The 17,549-nt window shown below is 41.8% G+C and overlaps 1 non-coding gene across 1 annotated transcript; it reads left to right on the top strand.

Moving 5' to 3' along the window:
* Nucleotides 1-584: 584 nt before the first annotated feature.
* Trnas-cga lies at nt 585-666 on the top strand. Its single transcript has one exon. It is a non-coding gene; the product is annotated as a tRNA-Ser (tRNA).
* Nucleotides 667-17,549: the final 16,883 nt, after the last annotated feature.

Here is a 17,549-nt window from a genome sequence, read left to right as displayed (position 1 = left end):
GACAATACTGACCTTGTAATTCTCCATCGTGAAAGTATCTGAACGTACATGGAAAAAGAATTAAAACCTACATAAAAGAGTCTGCCTTATTTGCCTTGGTTAAATTAAAAGCGTAGTTTTGAATTCAAAGCAAGACGTTTCTAAATTTGTGAATGTAAATTGCGTTGTGTAAGCACTTTGCGGTGCTTTAAATGGCATTAGTGTTGGCGAGCATATCGGTAGTTCATCAATTACGCAAACGAAAGTTTTCGTAATTGATTGTTGGACAGTGCAGTGCCGCCAAGGCCACTTGGTTGTTGGCAGGCACTTATCTGTCTATCTATCTTATCTATAACATACGTTCACCAAACTTCGACTGTGCTTTTTTAAAAGATTGGTGTTCTTTTTTGCCCCTTTAGGTCGTTTCTTTCTTATTTTAAAGCAAATATCCATATCCTTTTCTTAAATTATGTTTGCAACCATTGCAATTATATTTCACTTTCATGCTTTTTCGTAGTTATAAACACCACGCCGGCAAACTATTGTTATTTTCAGTTTAACATTCAATTAAGTTATTTAGAGTGGCCGCTTGTCTCCCGACCGTCGCAATCGCGGCCGAGTGGTTAAGGCGATGGACTCGAAATCCATTGGGGTCTCACCGCACAGGTTCGAATCCTGTCGACTGCGTAACTTTTAGCGTTGCAAAGAGAGATTTTGCCGCAGTATTACGGTACTTCTTTGTGTGCTGTTTGATTACTTAACGTGAAACAGCGGTTTTCACGAATGTGTCGCATCACAATAGATTCATTGAACGAAATCTCCGCTATTTTTTTAAAGGTAAATAAGGCCTAACTTTTTTAACTCGGTTAGATTCATTGTACTCTATTAAAACTCAGCCCGCACAATGACGCATCAAGCGACAAAAGCACGCAAAAATAAATTAAAACTGGAGCTCATTTTTAGTCGGGAAGTATAAGCGCGATTAGCGCCACGGGCTTGCGAACATTGTGCAGCAGCATGTGCTACGAGGCTGGCTGCAAGCTTAGCTATTTGTGTACGAGCTTTTCTGGTTCGTTCTGCTCCGTGTTTTTCTATCGATTAAGCATATGGAAGCCGCTCCTTGGACAGGAATGTAAAAAAAAACTCAAAAGAAAAGCAAAGGTATCTGCTTTCTTGTCTTCTATTCATAATACAATCTCACCCATTCCGCTTATTTAAAAATTATTCGCAACTCTGAACACTTAGAAACCTCAGTAAATGTGTGCCCATCGTCTATAAATCCAATTTTTATTCTATTACAATTTTTTTTCAAATACTTCCAGGCATGCCGATAAAATATACTGAAGGATCAAAATCAACAATGTATTAATCTTGAACCCATTTTTACTATTATTCGTTTTTCTAAGTCCTGACACACAACCTAATAAACGTAAACAAGTGAGGATTTGTTTTTTGCCTGTTGTTGTCTTTTTGGGGTTTCAAGTCAGGACCTTAGAGTTCGCTGGTAACCACCTAAAGGCACCTTTCTCTTTGGACCGCTTCTCGCATATAATATTCATGCTTCTAGTTTTTGTTTTTGTTTTGCCCAAATTATCTAAACCGTTACTTGACGATAATACCACGTTCCTTCATTTGTAAGATTTGCAGTACTAAAGCAATGGCTCCGTTTTTAAGAGGGAACTGCGTATTTATTATTACTTATATATTAATTACTCTTAAGTTCATCGCCGACTTTTATGATCATTTTGAAACTTAAGTGTTTCAGTGATATTTACACTTTTTGTTACGCTGAGTAGGACACCTAGGCCGTGTTCCAAAATTTACTCGATCTTACTCCAGGGTAAGGGTTTTGTACCCTTGGCGTTCTAAGACCTACTCGCGTCCAGCGCTTTTCAATCTGTGCTGTCACGTGATACGATCCGCCGGAGTAACTCGGATCCATTTGGGTAAGATTTGGAACACAGCCCTAATGTGCCCTACTCAGCATGCACGTGTGACGTCACGAGGATAACATCACTCGCAACTCGCGTGACGTCACACGTGACCTCACGTGTGACGTCATTATGGGAAACTTCCCATAATGCAACGCGTGGTTACGCCGACGGCGACGCCGCTCAACCCTTAAACGGGCGTCTAAGAGCTGCACTCTAAACAGAAACATTTGGAAATAACGGATAAATTGCAGATGCTAATATTAATAGAAATACGATACATTTCAAACTTTACTTTTCTACCGGTCACCCTATTATGTCTAAAGTAAAAAATAACAAAGTTAAAACAGGAAAACCTGAGATTAGTAATGAATGAAAAAAATTTATTTGAGAATACAACGTGATTGTCAGAGAATTAGTAAAGATTCGCCGTATACTTTGTCATTCAACATCGGTGATCAAGTAACAAGAACAATATTCCGTTTCTTCTGTTCGCGAGAACACTAAATAATATATGGAAAGGATAAAATAAACGCAGCTACGTTAAATGGGTGGTGCAACGATATTCAGTTGAATTGTTTTTCACTTTCCACGAGCCTACTGGCATATGTTGGACCAAAGTATACTCCCAAGGGCAACGTCATTGGCCACGAAACCTCTTTGTTGCTGCGTAATTATAAGAATAAAAGTTGGTTCACACAACCCCATTTTCTTACGTCACGCTACAAGAGGCTTACGTCTACTTGCGCCGCAAGTCACCAGGCGTCCCTGCTTCATATCAAGCGTTGCTACTAGTTCAAGGAGATAGCCTGACAAGCGGCATTCGAGACACGAATCTTTCGGTCACTTGTACGTAACGCGAGGAAAACGTGAGGAACATGTGAACCAGCCTTTTAAATGCGAGCGTCTTCTTTCAATCTCCCCTTCGCGAAACTTGATGACATAGTTCAGGGGTCGCAGTGCCGCCCTGCGAGTGTATGTAATCCCCCAGTGAAGATATCTGAATGCAGTTCATGGATTGAACGCGGGCCTTGAGTGAGCACTCGACTTGGGCTCCCGATAATCAATAGTTCGACAAGCATCCTGGTGCCCAGGATGCTTGTCGAGTGGAAGGGGAGAAGAACGAGCAGCGTTCTTCCTCTCAACTCGTGCCCAATCGCTTCAGTGAGCACAATGGCCGAACAATGGTGCCTGGAACGCGTCTCCAATTAGTGTGCTTGGCGTCCTATCTGCTGCCCATACATCCAAAGTGGTTTCGAAGCGGCAAAAAATGACGTTACAGAAGCCGGATTGTCATGATGTTGCCTGTCGCGATCCTGGCGGTTGGTCGTACAAATGCTGGCGGAAAGCACGAGCGAACGTGAGTGTCGCTGTCATCAAAGCGTCCCAACTTCTGGCTGCTGAAGCTTCCGTGGACTGTCACCCTGGAGAGCGACCTGCAGCAGAACAGGCGTCTGCTACATCCACCACCGCTGCTGAAACACCGCCAGGATCGCGACCGGCGACAGCATGACACTTCTATGACGTCATCAGGCGGAAATTCGAGGGACCTCTTTCTTGGAGGCGATAAACACAGCAGTCGGAGACGCGTTCCTGGCACCACAGCCGAACCCTAACAATGTCTGGAACTCAGCGAGCGCTCTGTGCTTTGTAAACCCCAGCGCGTGGTTATGATAAACACTCTGGAGCAGATGATATGCCACCAGTGTTTAACATCTAGCCTCGCGCTGGGGTTTGCAAAGTGCAGGACACGCGCTGAGTTCCAGACATTGTTAGTGTTCGGCTATTGTCGTCATTGACACCAATGGGCACGAGTTAAGGGAGGAGAACGCTGCTCGCTTTTCTTTCATTTATTTTGTGAGCACCACTGCAAGAGGAGAAAAATTAACGAGTGTTTCGTAGTTTATAAATGGCAGGTACTCGTTATAATTGGTATCTACACGTAGCATGAGAATCATCGCTGCACCCTTTTTAGAAAAAATGTGTCACGAAAAATGGCAGATGTAGCGAGACAGTCTTAAATGTCAAGATCAAAGACATCTTGCGCAGAGAACAGTCATGAGCACAAAATACTTACATTTTCGTCAGACACTACCTCAGTAAAAATGAGTGATAAAATAAAATAAACCCCAAAGTTAAAAAAGAAGAAACAAGTTAAAAACAAACATTCGCCATCGCCTGCTGATAAGTTTCCGCAACAGGAAATCCCTCGAATCATCCGAGGAAAGGCGTACGATTGCATCAAAGTCAGTAGACGGTCTCTATATTCTTTATTGTGGCAAGACCGTCGTTGCGAGGGGCGAGCGGCTACGACGCAACCCAGATAGATACATGACCTCGACAATGTCGCTCGCCCCCGACTCGTATTGCACGGGGAAAAACTGCTCCCCATCGCGTCCTGGTCTTGTACTTTGACTCTCTTCGAGTTTCAATAAAGCGACTTATCGTCTTTCTCGAAAATCGCCGGGATCTATACCGAGGTTTTCCCTTACAAATGCAGTCAGCGTCAAGAAAACTGCATGAGCCCAGAAACAAACAAAAAATATCGTAAGGCTCGCAAGATTCGAAGCCACGCAGGCGAGCTGGTTAGGAAACATCACAATTATGGTACTACCGTGTATTCGGTACATACCGATAAACCCCGAAAATTATATCCCGAAGCACTTTTATCATCACCGAGGAATATTGAAAAACACCAAATTAAAGCCTTCATTGAATAAAAAAAACATAAATTCACTGGAAAGAAAGACTTAATCTGGTTTATTACCCCGAAACAGAGCCCCCCTCCCCTGTAGTGTACGCGAGCCAAACCTATGCGAAGCGCAAGTTCGTCTGTTTCTTTTGGTGAGGTTGTTGTGACGTCACAAGAGAACGCCGAGCCCTGATTGGCTCTGATTGAAAGATAGCGCGTTGACCTAAAGGCAGTTTGCTTTGATATCTACCCACTATCCTCCAATCAGAGCCAATCAGAGCCCGGCGTTCTGACGTCACCACGACTCCTGCAAACGAAACAGACGAACTTGCTCTCCGCAAAAGGCACTCATTACAAGTTAACAAATTACTTGTAATTCGTAACAATTTTAGTTACTTTGTAGTCACTTGATTGCATTGATTAGGAAGTAATCATACGAGTGATTTGATTACTTTTGGAGCCAATAGAATTACCTGTAACCGTTACTATGTTTTCCTTCCCCTTTTGATGCCGCCTTTTGTTTGTACGTGATTCCAGCCCAAGGAATCCTCGAACCAAATCTTCAAAGAGAGGACGGTTTGCCGAAATCGGTGGATTAAGAAGATAAGTAGTTTATAATTCGGTGATTTTAATCCAATATTGGGCAGTACAAAAGAACTGTTTTCAAACCTGCAGAAAAATTGGTCGTTTTGAAATTCTAAAGTAATCGGAAAAGTAACGGTAACTTGTTAGAGTAACGTCCGATTACTGTTGTTCCCAAGTAATTAAGTAAGCTCACTGAATACCTTTTAACCAATCGTAATTTTAATTGTAATTCATGACTTTTTTTCTTTTCTTTTTTAGTAACGTGTACAAGACAGCCGCGATGCTGCTTCCTTCTTGGAAAGCGCACCCCTGATCTGGGGTCTTTCTCTTATCGGCACCGGGACGTTCTCCATATCACGCCCATGCGCCTTAGAGGTGGGGAAATCTCCTTACCGGGTCCTATTTTATTCATCATAAGGTCAGATAAAAACTTCGAACTTTTTTTTTTTTGTCTGACACTGAAAGTTTAAATCAAAAAACACCGAATACGCGAGAAAAAAAAAATCCCCAAAGCCATGGAACACTAAAATAACCTGAACTCTGCGATAAGGAGAAATAAAATAACGGACAAAACGACACCAAATCTTGCGTACTCTTGTGTCGTCCTGCGCCGTTATTTTATCTTCTCCGTTACTCGAAGCTTAGACTATGAGGTAAGGCTTGGCGGGATTTGCTTTCACCTACACGCCAGAAAGCAGGAAGAATACGTGTATTGAAACCGAGCTGCGAAGTTCTAAGCTTGAGAACAATACACATACGGGTGCTTTGTGTTACAAGCACGTACAACGTAATAGAGAGAAGCCAACCGTTCTTGACGAATGAACGAAAAAAAAAAAACAGTTGTGCAGTATTATGCGGAAGTGTATTTAGCTGAACGGATAATTGGTATTCATCAGACTCCTCCCAAAGACGCAAAAACAATAGTGTGCGGAACCTGGGGATTGTGTGTTCCTCGTTGAAGTAGCCAAATTTGAGGATAAAATATAAAAACGAAAAGTTTAACAAAAGAAGTAGCTTCTGATTTAAAACAAATTGTCTAAATTTGATGACGATTTGTTTAACGTGGAAAGATGGTGTGCCCGCAAGCGTAGAGCAAAGGACTCTTAGCACTAGTTTTGTGTAAGAATATGGGGGATCACCGAATGGAAGGTCTACCGAAGTTTTACGCCAAAAAAGCACTGGCACAAATAGTGACGCAGAAAAAGGCTTTGCTGCCAACGCAAGACAATGCGTTACCTCTTGTCCTGCGTGTCGCTTGCAACTTTTGTTCCTGAGCTTTTGGCGTAAAAACTCAGTATCAATCATAACGAGCTATAGCCCAACTTGCACTCTTATTCTGAAGTTGAAGTACTTCTCACGGTAGTGCTTCTGGTAGATCACCTAAAAGTTTGAAAGGCAAAACATAAAATACAAAACCGCCGATACATATTTTAGAAGGATTCGTTTCTATTTGTTCCTTCCACTTTTGAATTTATAGTTGAGAATTAAATGTTCATAAATGATTTTTCTAGGGATTGTCTCGGAAAGTTATGGAATTATATTCCTTTCCTAAGTATTTCCTCGCTTATAACATAAGGAACGCACAGTGTGGTCAGTCTTTATCAGGCTGTCATCGCGTCTCAGCCAATCAGATAGCGATACCCAGTACAGAACACCGCAGCACCAATCACGAGGCTATAAGAGGCGACATATTAAGCCACGCCCTGCAGCTCAAAAGTTCACAGTGACTATTATCGATGTATACGCCGTTAAAAAGCATCGCTGTGGTCGACGTACGCTCCCGATTGACCGAACCATATCTTTCTGTGTACTGATAATGTCTGCCCGATCTTTGGCACACAGCGAGGAAAATCCTGGCTGTGACGTCACGAACGGACACTACAAGAGGGCGTCACCGAATATCGGCGCTAATAAAAGGAGGTCATATTTTGTTTGTGTGTGTGTGTGTCTGGGACTGTGTCCTGATCTTTCACGTGATCTCGATCCCCGCTTCTGCCACCCACATTGCAGACCAGGTTAATGTATTGCATAAACATCAAACAATACCTTAAAAAAAAATCTCGCCGATTCCTCAAATTGCTTTTCTTTTTTTTTTTTCTTCTTTCTTTTTTTATATAGAAATTAGGAGCACTTATGCCCAGCACTGATTCCGCAGCGATGCGAAGGCGGGCTTTCGGTACATCCGAAACTATCACCAAGGCCACCCCGTAAGCGGAAGCCTGCTCAAACGATGCGCATCCGGGGATTCCCACCCCTGCTGCAAAAGGTGACAATCTGTTTCGAGTTCGAGGAGATATATGCCACGTTCGCTTCTAGAGGTCTTCCTCCTCGAGTTTGACGTGCTTTCAAAAAAATATAAAAAAAACATCGCGAGTTTTTGCCGGAAACCGCACGCGTCGTGCGTGCTTCGACGGGAAGAGGCTTATCGCACTTTCTTTTTCTAGCTCTGTTCACTGGAAAATAGGATCCGAGAAATGTAAAACCCGATGGAGCCCGCTTTTCCCGCACATTTTTGTCGGCATGTGAACGACGTCTACGCTGGCGCTAGAGCAATAAATACAACAAACTACGATAACCTTCTTTTTTTTTCTCAACAACCTTATAAACAGTAACGACATAGAGACACCTTGTTCCTTAAAATCATTGTTTATTTATTTATTTATTTAGCATTTATTTCAAATAACCTCAAGGCCACGGGGGCTTTGCCGAGGGGCAATACTTATATGTTAACAAGTTACCACAATATTGACATTCTTAATGCAGATGTAAAAGCGACGCCATCAAATAAAGTTATCACCGTTGCTGGAAGGTGGCGGGTAATGAATGAATTGTGTAAAGCTGTAGTTTTACACGATGGTATGCTTATCACAGTCCCATGTAGGGACTGATAGTATTTTGAAATAAAAATCTTGTGTTGCTGATCGAGACGCGGTGATATGTAGAAGGGAGGCATTAGTAGCTTTTCACGCAAAGGAGGATTATGACAAATTTTGTGGAAAGAAAGCGAAAGATAAAGTTATCCACGGTATGCAAGATTAGGTGGGCTCAAACTACGTTTCATTAATGATACGCTGGAAGTGCAATGATGCTTATTAAGTATGAAGCGAATATATAAATTTTAAATTGCTGCAACTGCAGGTACTAATACGTCAGTACCGGGCTCCCAAATTAGGCGGGCATATTCCAGTTTGCAGCGAACAAGAGTTTTGTAGAGAAGCAGTTTTAGAGACATGAAGACGGACGGACAGTTTAGTTTTTGTTTTTGTTTTTTAATCCTAACATGCGATTGGCATTACTTGTTATGTATTGAATATGAATTTCCCAAGACAGGTTAGATAAAATATGAGCGCCCAAGAATTTGTATTATGATACTTGCTGTAAATAAGTGTGGTTTAGGCAGTAAGATGGGACTTCGGGACTTTATTGTGATGTCTAGAAACCCTTTTTACTTTACATTTGTTAGTGTGAAGTTCTATACTCCAAAAGTCATACCACTCAAGCACGCGGTTAATCAAACTGGACAGAAGGTACATCAGAATCATTATCTTAACGATATAGATTAGTCATCGGCAAATAAAATAATTCAGGATGAAACACAGAAGGGTAAGTCGCTAATATATATATATATATATATATATATATAAGAACAACGAGAGGACCCAGTACAAACTTTGATTGACCCCGGACGTTAGATAAACTAAAGATGAGGAAGTGTCATTTACGAACACATATTGAGACAGGTTATAGTTAAGAAAGCATGCATCCAAGAAACTATGCTGAAATAAATATTTAGTGAACTTAACTTATGAAGTAATAGGTTATGTTACACCTTATCGAATGCGTCGGTGAAATTAAGAAATATGCAATCAGCTTGGGAACTACGATCAAGAATGACGTGAAGGTCGTGAGTGAAAGTTACTGGCTAAGTTTCATATGAAAACAGGAAACAATTTTCCGCAAACCGTATTGCGCCGATGAAAAAGAGCTGTATTTACTTCCAAGAAATTGACGAGGTTTCAAGATATAATATGCTCTAAAATCTAGAACTTTGCATGGCATACTGGTTAGCGATATCGGACGGAGATTGAGAGGACAGTGTTAATCGCCACATTTGTGTATCGGTGGGAACTTGGAATTGATAGCGTCGCCGCCAGCTGACCAAGCTAATTTTAAATTATTAATCACACTAACAATTCGAACAACGGCAATAATTAGAAGGCAAATGTGTATAAATTCGCTTTGTTGCTATGGGCGTAAGGAGATGAAAAAACGTCCGTGAAAGGGTCGACAAATGCGAGGATGAAAGCCAATGCAGAATCGCTAAGAGACACCGGAATTCCTAGATCATCAGACAGGCATATTACGGGCTTCTCGTTGCGATCGATAGCATTCCAAAACTGTTTTTGAATTGTTTGTTGGCATGGATGGTAAGGTTTTAGGAAAGTGCGTAGCTGTCGCTACTGTAATAGCATTTTTGTAAGTACATGCGGCAGCGTGATAATCGTACCAATCACCGTCAAGTTTCAAAATATACCTGCTCGGATTTTTTTGTTTCCTGCTACGAGGTGTATAATGTATTAGCGAACCAGGGAGACTGCAAAAAAACAAAATTTTCGTAAGGCTACCTAGGTATTGGTGAGGTGCGCAATCTGATTTTTATATAACTGCCAGTTATCATAAACAGAGAGCACCGAAAAGTTAGGCAAGTAGTAATCCAGAAAGAAAAAAGTTAATTGTTGATAGCCTCGAAGTCCACTTTACCATAGTCACGTATCTTACGAGGTACCTGAAGCTGTATCTGAAATCGCAGTGAACGATTCACCGTCTTACAGGGTAGTTAAAAGAGTAGGCAGAAACAATATCGCCTGAGCGTCCTGGCACCCTTATTCGGAAATGCGGCTTGGGAAGCCGCGTTTCCAAATTCTAACTATCGCCGATTGCGCCCTCTCTGCACAAAGAACCGAAATTGCTGCGCTCACAAGGTAGAAATGAATTGATCTAGTAATACTCTGGACATAGCTCATTTACTAGCTCTCGGTGAAGCAAACGTCGAGCGTCGCCGGTTGCAAAGTGTTCGTTTTAACAGCAGCTACCGAACATTTCGTTAACTATGGCCATTGGTAATTATTCGGGGCATTAGAAGTCCGGCAAATAACACGAGTACAAAAGAGTTTTAATGACATCAAATTCCGTCACTATTATTTATCACACGCACGTCGAGTGATCAATGCCAAAGGTTCAGCTTAGCGAAGCGTTTAACTCTTTCGACTACACAGGTCGAAAGTGAAGAAGCTTGCGCTATATAACCGCGGATAAAAGTAATATCTCGATGCACTTGACACCCATCAAGCTGCGAAATACTGTGGTGATTGCATTTAGTTCTCAGGCAATTTTAGTCTGGTTACGTTATTTTTTCTTAAGATGTCTGCAACATTTCAAGAGTTTCTTTTTTTTTCTTTTTTTACCCTGAGAGGTAACATTTAGCAAATCTCAAAATGGCAACCATTAGTTTGCTAACTTACTTACTCCTTTCATAGTACTGCCTACATGAAGTAAGCGGGTGGTTTTGCAATTCAAACCACTTTTCCCCGTACCCCCCCCCCCCCCCACTCCCTCAAGGTGACCTTTGCAGATCATCATAATAGCGTAATAGTACGTAACCCTTTGCGGCGACTCTGCAAAGCAATGAGCTACATCACACGACTGCGTCTACACACAGCACAACACAGACACTGCCGCCCACCGGAAAAAGATAAAGCTTGCAAAACAGCAAAGCAGCCGTACAAAAAATACACAACGCGTCACGACTTGGTCGGCGAAAACGACGTCTGAGACGCATTAAGACTCCAAAGTCACTAGCTAGCGTCCGAGACGCTAGAGTCACGAACTCGCTTGACAGAGGGGGCAAAAAGAGTATAAACACCCTTTGAATCCGGGGAAGAAATAACTCGTGGGAGGAGGGAAAATCCCTCCAGCCCACTGCCCCCATCAGCAAGTATAGATCATAATGCCGTCCTCTTAACGACATTTCTCGCTGGAGAAGAACGAAATAAATAAAACACTCGGAGTAGAAGGGGTGCGCGAGGGTGCTACAGCGGTATGACGGTCGAGCTTTTAACCAAGATCCGGGACCTTTCATGGAGCACGGCTGAGTGATTTCCCGGCTAGAGACTCAACAGGGCCAAGGTTACGCCGTCGTCGAGGCAAAGAGAATATTTATCTTTTCCTATTTTTTATTTAACAACTTTTTTTTAATGGATCTCTCGCCAAACATCACGATTTCCTCGCACGTGTGGCTGTGTAATGAAACTTGGCGCGATGTAATCATCTGAGCAGGTGTTTGAGGTTGATTTGACGTTTTGTGTTGCTTCATTTCGTAAGCTGTAGGGACAGTGAGAGCCACTTAAAAAAATGATACTTTATTATGTTTGCTAACTCGTCATGTGAGTGCTAGCGATTTTTAGAATAGAGAACGAAATACCGTATTCACGACTCCAATTCACTTTAGGTGGCGCCACTGGTTTTCTAAAATGGCGATTATAGTGAGGGTCGGAGGTGCGTTCCTGTGTATTAGTTGCTGGGCCTTTCTAGTGTGCGGGCTTCACTCAGCGACATAAATTATTCCTGCTTATAAGAGGAAGCTAGGGTGTTATCAGAGCAGGTCGCCTCTTTAGCCTGAAAACAAAAACGGTGTTTGGCGTAATATTTTCGCAGGAGGCACGTTTCGATGTTGGAACGAAACCGAAACTAACATCTCTTTGGATTTAATTTCTCGGTATACGTATTCATTTCGAATTCTTTCAAAATCAAGATGTTTATGACATATGTGTACGATCTCGGTACTTCTAAATATCGTTAAGTTCAGTTTGCCTTTAAAGACAGGGTCTTTCTTACATGCACCTTAGATATAACATAGAATATTGTATTTGTTGAACAAATCAGTTGGGATATTAGTGCGTTTTGATGTCTTTTCTCGCTGCGATAATTGTCACGCGAAAAAAAAAGTACTGTAAGCCTTTTAATGGTCCTTGGGGTATTTAGATGATTTATTACCTTAACATGTTTCTCAGCACAAGAATAACAAAATGAATCCATATTTTATAACATGTCGCCACGGGTAGTGAGTTTAGAATATGTCCACAAATGGTATAAATTAAGGAACGCTGTTCTCACTAAAACAGGACGGAATTTGAGTCAGACAGCAGAAGTGTTTATGTTTTTTAGAGCAACACGTGACGCAAATGACTTTATATTAGATCCACTGTTTACGTTTGTTTTGGTATCAATGTCAGAGTTTTTCATATAAAAAATTGAGACCTTTCTGGGAAGACTATTGGTTGAATGGCGTATTTCTGTGATCGTTGCGTTTATTGGGAGCCTGCATTGCCACAATTCGCATTAATCATAAGAATATAATTAAGATAATTTAATACGCATTTTATCAAGCTCTGATATAATTTGTTGCTTATGATTTGACTTCCAACGCGCGAACAAGTATGGCAATCAAAAGGGTCCAATTCATCATCACTGGTGCGAATTGGAGCATTATTAATTAACATGTTATAAAAAATTGTCTAAACTCAATGAAAACCTTCTATGTATTATGAGAAATCCATACAAAATTACATTATTTGTAGGTAAAGCATATGATGCTATAAAAGTTCGCCGTGTCCGCCGCGAGAGGGCGTGCAACGAGTTGGAGACGCGAATAGTTCGCGGACTATGTATGTGTCAAAGTTAAAGTTTTAGACTGTGCGGACTATCTACGCTTGAAGGATTATACAAGAATTTTGCTTTTTAATATCGTTCATTCTGGCGAGACATCGGATTTTGAGAATGAAATGGTATATTAATGATCATTCGTGTATATTACAAGCCTCTTTGTGAGCTAGGAAAGCAGATATTTTCAAGGTGTGCCATGTATGAGATTTTCGTGTCGACTATAAGCACCAGTTGCGGACTATGCACCAGGTGCGAACTGTCTCAGTAAAAACTTTTATTTTGACTTAAAAATTTGCCTTTGCGGACTCTATACATCGTCTCACCCTACGATGGACTAAAGGCAAAAGCTACAGACCGCCAGATCCAATCACGAGCCACTTAGGAACTGTGCGGTTTTTCGCTTCGGTGCACGTATCGGTGCCCGCGTCTCGGATCACTGATGAGGGGACGGCTGGACAGTGGTTCGAATTGAAAACCACTGACTGATCAACAATTTTACATCGCAAAGAAAAGCACGACATATAGGCTCTTTGCAGCGTCGAAGCTATAGAGATGATGCGGCGCTTTTGGATTCGGAGCATTATTCGTCCACCCCTAGCTAATCAGTGTTAAGCGTGTCGTAGTATAGCGTACGTGGAACGTGATTGGACCTGGCGGCCCGTGGCTTTGGCCTTTAGTCCATCGTAGGATGAGACAAAGTATACGCAGGGTGCGCACAATATACACCTTTTTCGCAAGAGCGCCGCCATCTTGAATTGTCGTCACTTCCAGTATGGGCGAAAACATTGTTTTGCCACCGCCACGCCAATAGAAGGCATTTAGGACACAAGCGTAACCGTCACACATTCTCGTTTTGCCCCCCCCCCCCCCCCCCCCTCTATTTTTTTACTATTTGCAGGTTGAAACGTTTTGACATTTTTTGTCGCCCATACCGGATATGTCTACTTGACGGTCGGGGGCGAGAGTAAGCGGAAAAGGTCTACAACCCGGAAAATACGGTACCTTTGCTCACCCAAGAAATAGCGTCGCGCCTTGCGCCAATCCGAAACACGATATGAGCAAGCGCAGTGCCGACGACGACACTATTTATTTCCGTACGAGAAGTTTTGGGGCACGCAATTCTAAAACTCGCTGTTAGAGAGTTTTCCTGGACCGCGTTTCCCCCTCCGCTAAGCCCTACGCAACGAAGAAGCCGCTACTGCGCCTGCGCGCCGATGGCCTTGAATGTAGAGTCCCGGATATTGTAGCGGGTTGCGGAGAAAGTTGAGGGACGGCGAAAACCATCTACGAAAACTCCCTATTATAAACAAACATATATGCTCACACAAACGCGCGCACAACCATGTTTGCGGCAACACTCTCCAAGGAATTGCGTAACTGGGAACGGGTTAATTATTTTTCGGTGAAGTGCCAAATCTTTACACGTATTACATTTTTATTACCAGGTCACGTATTTAGCTTATTTTTAGTAACTCAATGCAGCTTAGAGCAAGGCCAATCATTAGCCTTTTTGTACTCAAGTCTGATAAGCCTTACATACATCTCATATAGCTATCAATCCCTGAAAACTGATAAGTCGATGATAGTTATCGCAGCGATGCAGATATATGTCATGTACAAATTGCACCATTTGTCTCCTCCCGAATGCAAAAGTAACAAGAAAGTATAGTCTGTAACCGATTAAGATGAAGATGGAAGCTTCTCCCACCTTTTCTCACCATAGCAGAGCGAGCGACCTCTCCAGCGCTCGTTCTTCTAAAGTATAAAGTGGTTAGAGGAGCTTCCACTTTATTCTTTCCCTGTCAGAGGCTATAGTATAAAATATTTTTTATTGGTACACTATGAAGTACATGCCCTGACAGCTCTTTACATAAAATAAAGAACCCTCATGCAAGGCAGCTCCTTGCTGTATAAGCATACCTGCATCAAAAGCGACTCGTCTCGTGCATGGCGCGCATCAAACAGACGTAATAAAGATTACACGTCTTCGTGTTTTATCGTCTGTTGATTTTTTTTTAACATGATTTCATCGGTAATGCGATAATCGAGGCGGGAATCGTCACACCAAGCATCCTCTGTTTCCGGAAGCTGGAACAAAATGGCGGAACTACTTCCGTCTCATAACCCGTTTCCGACTCTTCCGATCGCGTTCCTGTGGGAATCCGGATTCCGATGTGTCGCTCAGATGCTCCGTCCGGTTCCACAAAAACAAAAAAACAAACAAAAAAAAACATTTGGCAGTCGCTCTGTTTCCACTTCCGCACACTGCGGACGTCGCCACGTACGAAAAGAACGAAAACCAAATATTAAAAAAAAGCGGCAGATATAAAAATTCTTTCTAAGTGGAGTTCTTATCAGTCAAGCAAAACTAGGCGTTTTATTCGGTGAAACGTGAGCCTTCGTAGTAGTCTAGCATCCTTTCCCGGGGCACATAAAAAGGTTTGTTATGTTTTATTAGGTGATATCTCGAGTAGCTATTCGGCCCTCTTTTTGGTTTTCAGCAAGATCGTTCCCTCGTAGCATCGCATCGTCTGCCCGCCATCACAGGTCCGCATCCGGTTCGTGTGTATTCGATATCTAGGAAAATTGGTTTCAGCGGATTAGCGGACAATGAATCGTATTCTCAACTAAGGTTTAAGAAACAGAGGGAGTGACATATGCATCTCATAAGTCTTGCTTCGTGATTCGTTATTCAGCTTTCTTACCCCTAAATGCCGCGTTGTCATAGGCTGCGGGGTGGTAACAAGGAGCTCAGAGGATGCCCTGTCCTAGATTTCTTAAGCCGTAAGTTACTATTGTAACTGGCGCCTTCAGAAAGGAGGGCGCTGTCCATGGCGCTCTTACGTCTTGCTTTGTGATTTGTTATGTGGGGTTTCTTATAGTGTAGTGTCGTAATTGCAATGGCTATGGAACAACTTTAAATTCAAACTCTTTATTCTTTTCTTTATTTTCCTTCAAATATGAAGAGCGGAGAGACATAAAAAAGCCACTAAAAAGTTGCTTCACAAAGGCTTTGCCTCCCCCAAACCGCAACAGCAACAACAGATCAGAAAAATAAGGAAAGACACAGTTTAGCAGAATTACAAATATCAAAATAAAATGAAAACGAACTAACATAGAAGAGTAAAATACATTCAGTTTGCTTACAAGTATTTTCAAGACTGTCAGATCCCTAGCGTGTTTATAATTACAGAAAAAATATAAGAAAATAAATTATCATAAAATAATAGTAACATACATTCTCTTTCCATTCAAGAATTGAAGCACCGACAGAGTCCAACATGAATAGCGTGCGTATATTTTTTTTTCTAGTTACACAGATGATATCCATGTTCAGTCTGTCTGGACGATTTTACAAATAGCGCAGCGTATATCTTAGCGTTTGAATTCCGAAGTTTCTTCAGGGCCCCTAAACTCGTCAAACACAAAGTTGGGGCCGAAGTTGACGGAGTGCACCGAAATGCCTATCACAACGATGACTTCGCACTTTTTTCGCCGACGTCCAAACGGTGCGTTCCGCGAACTTTCTGCTCCAACTTTGCGTTTCACGAGTTTAGGGCCCCTGTAGTGCGGCACTGTCCATTTTCTTACACCGGGACTTTCATGAACCCCTTCCCTTCGTTCAATGTTGGCAATTGTTGAATAAATATTTCATTATTTTCAAAAGAGCTTTTTTGTCAGAAAGAGCAAGTTTGCAATCGTAATAACTCAGTATTTGTACTGTTTTGAATTTATCAAACAATGACTAGGTGCGCGACACTCGCCGCGTTCTGCGTTTGCTATACTGTCAGTGGCGATGAGAAGGCACCAGTATCTTTGTAAAACATCAAAACAAAAGATTAAATTAGCGAGTTAACTATTCATTAAATTTGAAAGTTTTTAGCGTGCGAAGGAATGAGCATTATGTCCAAGGCTCGTCAACGTTAGGGGTTCCCATTGCTCAAAATTAAAGCTAGGAGATTTTTAGTTGTAGATGCCGAAAACGCAGCAGCGAAGTGCAAGACCGCAAGTGTTCAGAGTAGATTTGCACACCTGCACCGCCACGTTTCAACTCACACGAAAAAAAAAAAATTTGTACATCCGGTTTTTCCCTACCTCCATTTTTCTTTTCTTTTTTTTCAGAAGTTTTGGGAATATGACGTACCGGTCTTGATAAATGTAACTTAATAACAATAACTTCATTGCTGATTGTTTGTCCAGGCACAATAACAAATTCTTATTCCCCTCCCATGTATCATATTTAAGACAGGCATCAGACTGGTTCAGCACACCCAGTAAAATTCATTTTAATATGTGGTGCTTTATGTTTAAATAACGTTTCCCTTGTATCTATAATGCTGAGCTTTATTCTTGTAATCCGTAAGTGAAATATAAATTCGTCGTCCGTTGTCTCGAGTTTGTTTTATTCTTTCTTGTCAAGCTGAATTTTATAGAGTTTGCTAAATTCATAAAAAAAAAAATCTCAACTAATGCGCAAAGCCTTTCGAACTTTGAATTCTACCTTAAAAAGAGCCTCACCGACAAACGTTTCTAACATTTACTGCGTATAGTCTGTTAAAAGTTTAGAAAAGCCGGTTAGGTCCCACCCACAAAGTTCTCTGATCACGACGATCTGCTATTTTCTCGTCACCAGCGTTCAC

This window comes from Ixodes scapularis, unplaced genomic scaffold, assembly GCF_016920785.2.
Source record: "Ixodes scapularis isolate PalLabHiFi unplaced genomic scaffold, ASM1692078v2 PGA_scaffold6__148_contigs__length_123643588, whole genome shotgun sequence".
NCBI lineage: Eukaryota > Metazoa > Arthropoda > Arachnida > Ixodida > Ixodidae > Ixodes > Ixodes scapularis.
The sequence above is the reverse complement of the archived record's forward strand: the minus strand, read 5'-3'. Positions and strand labels throughout refer to the sequence as shown.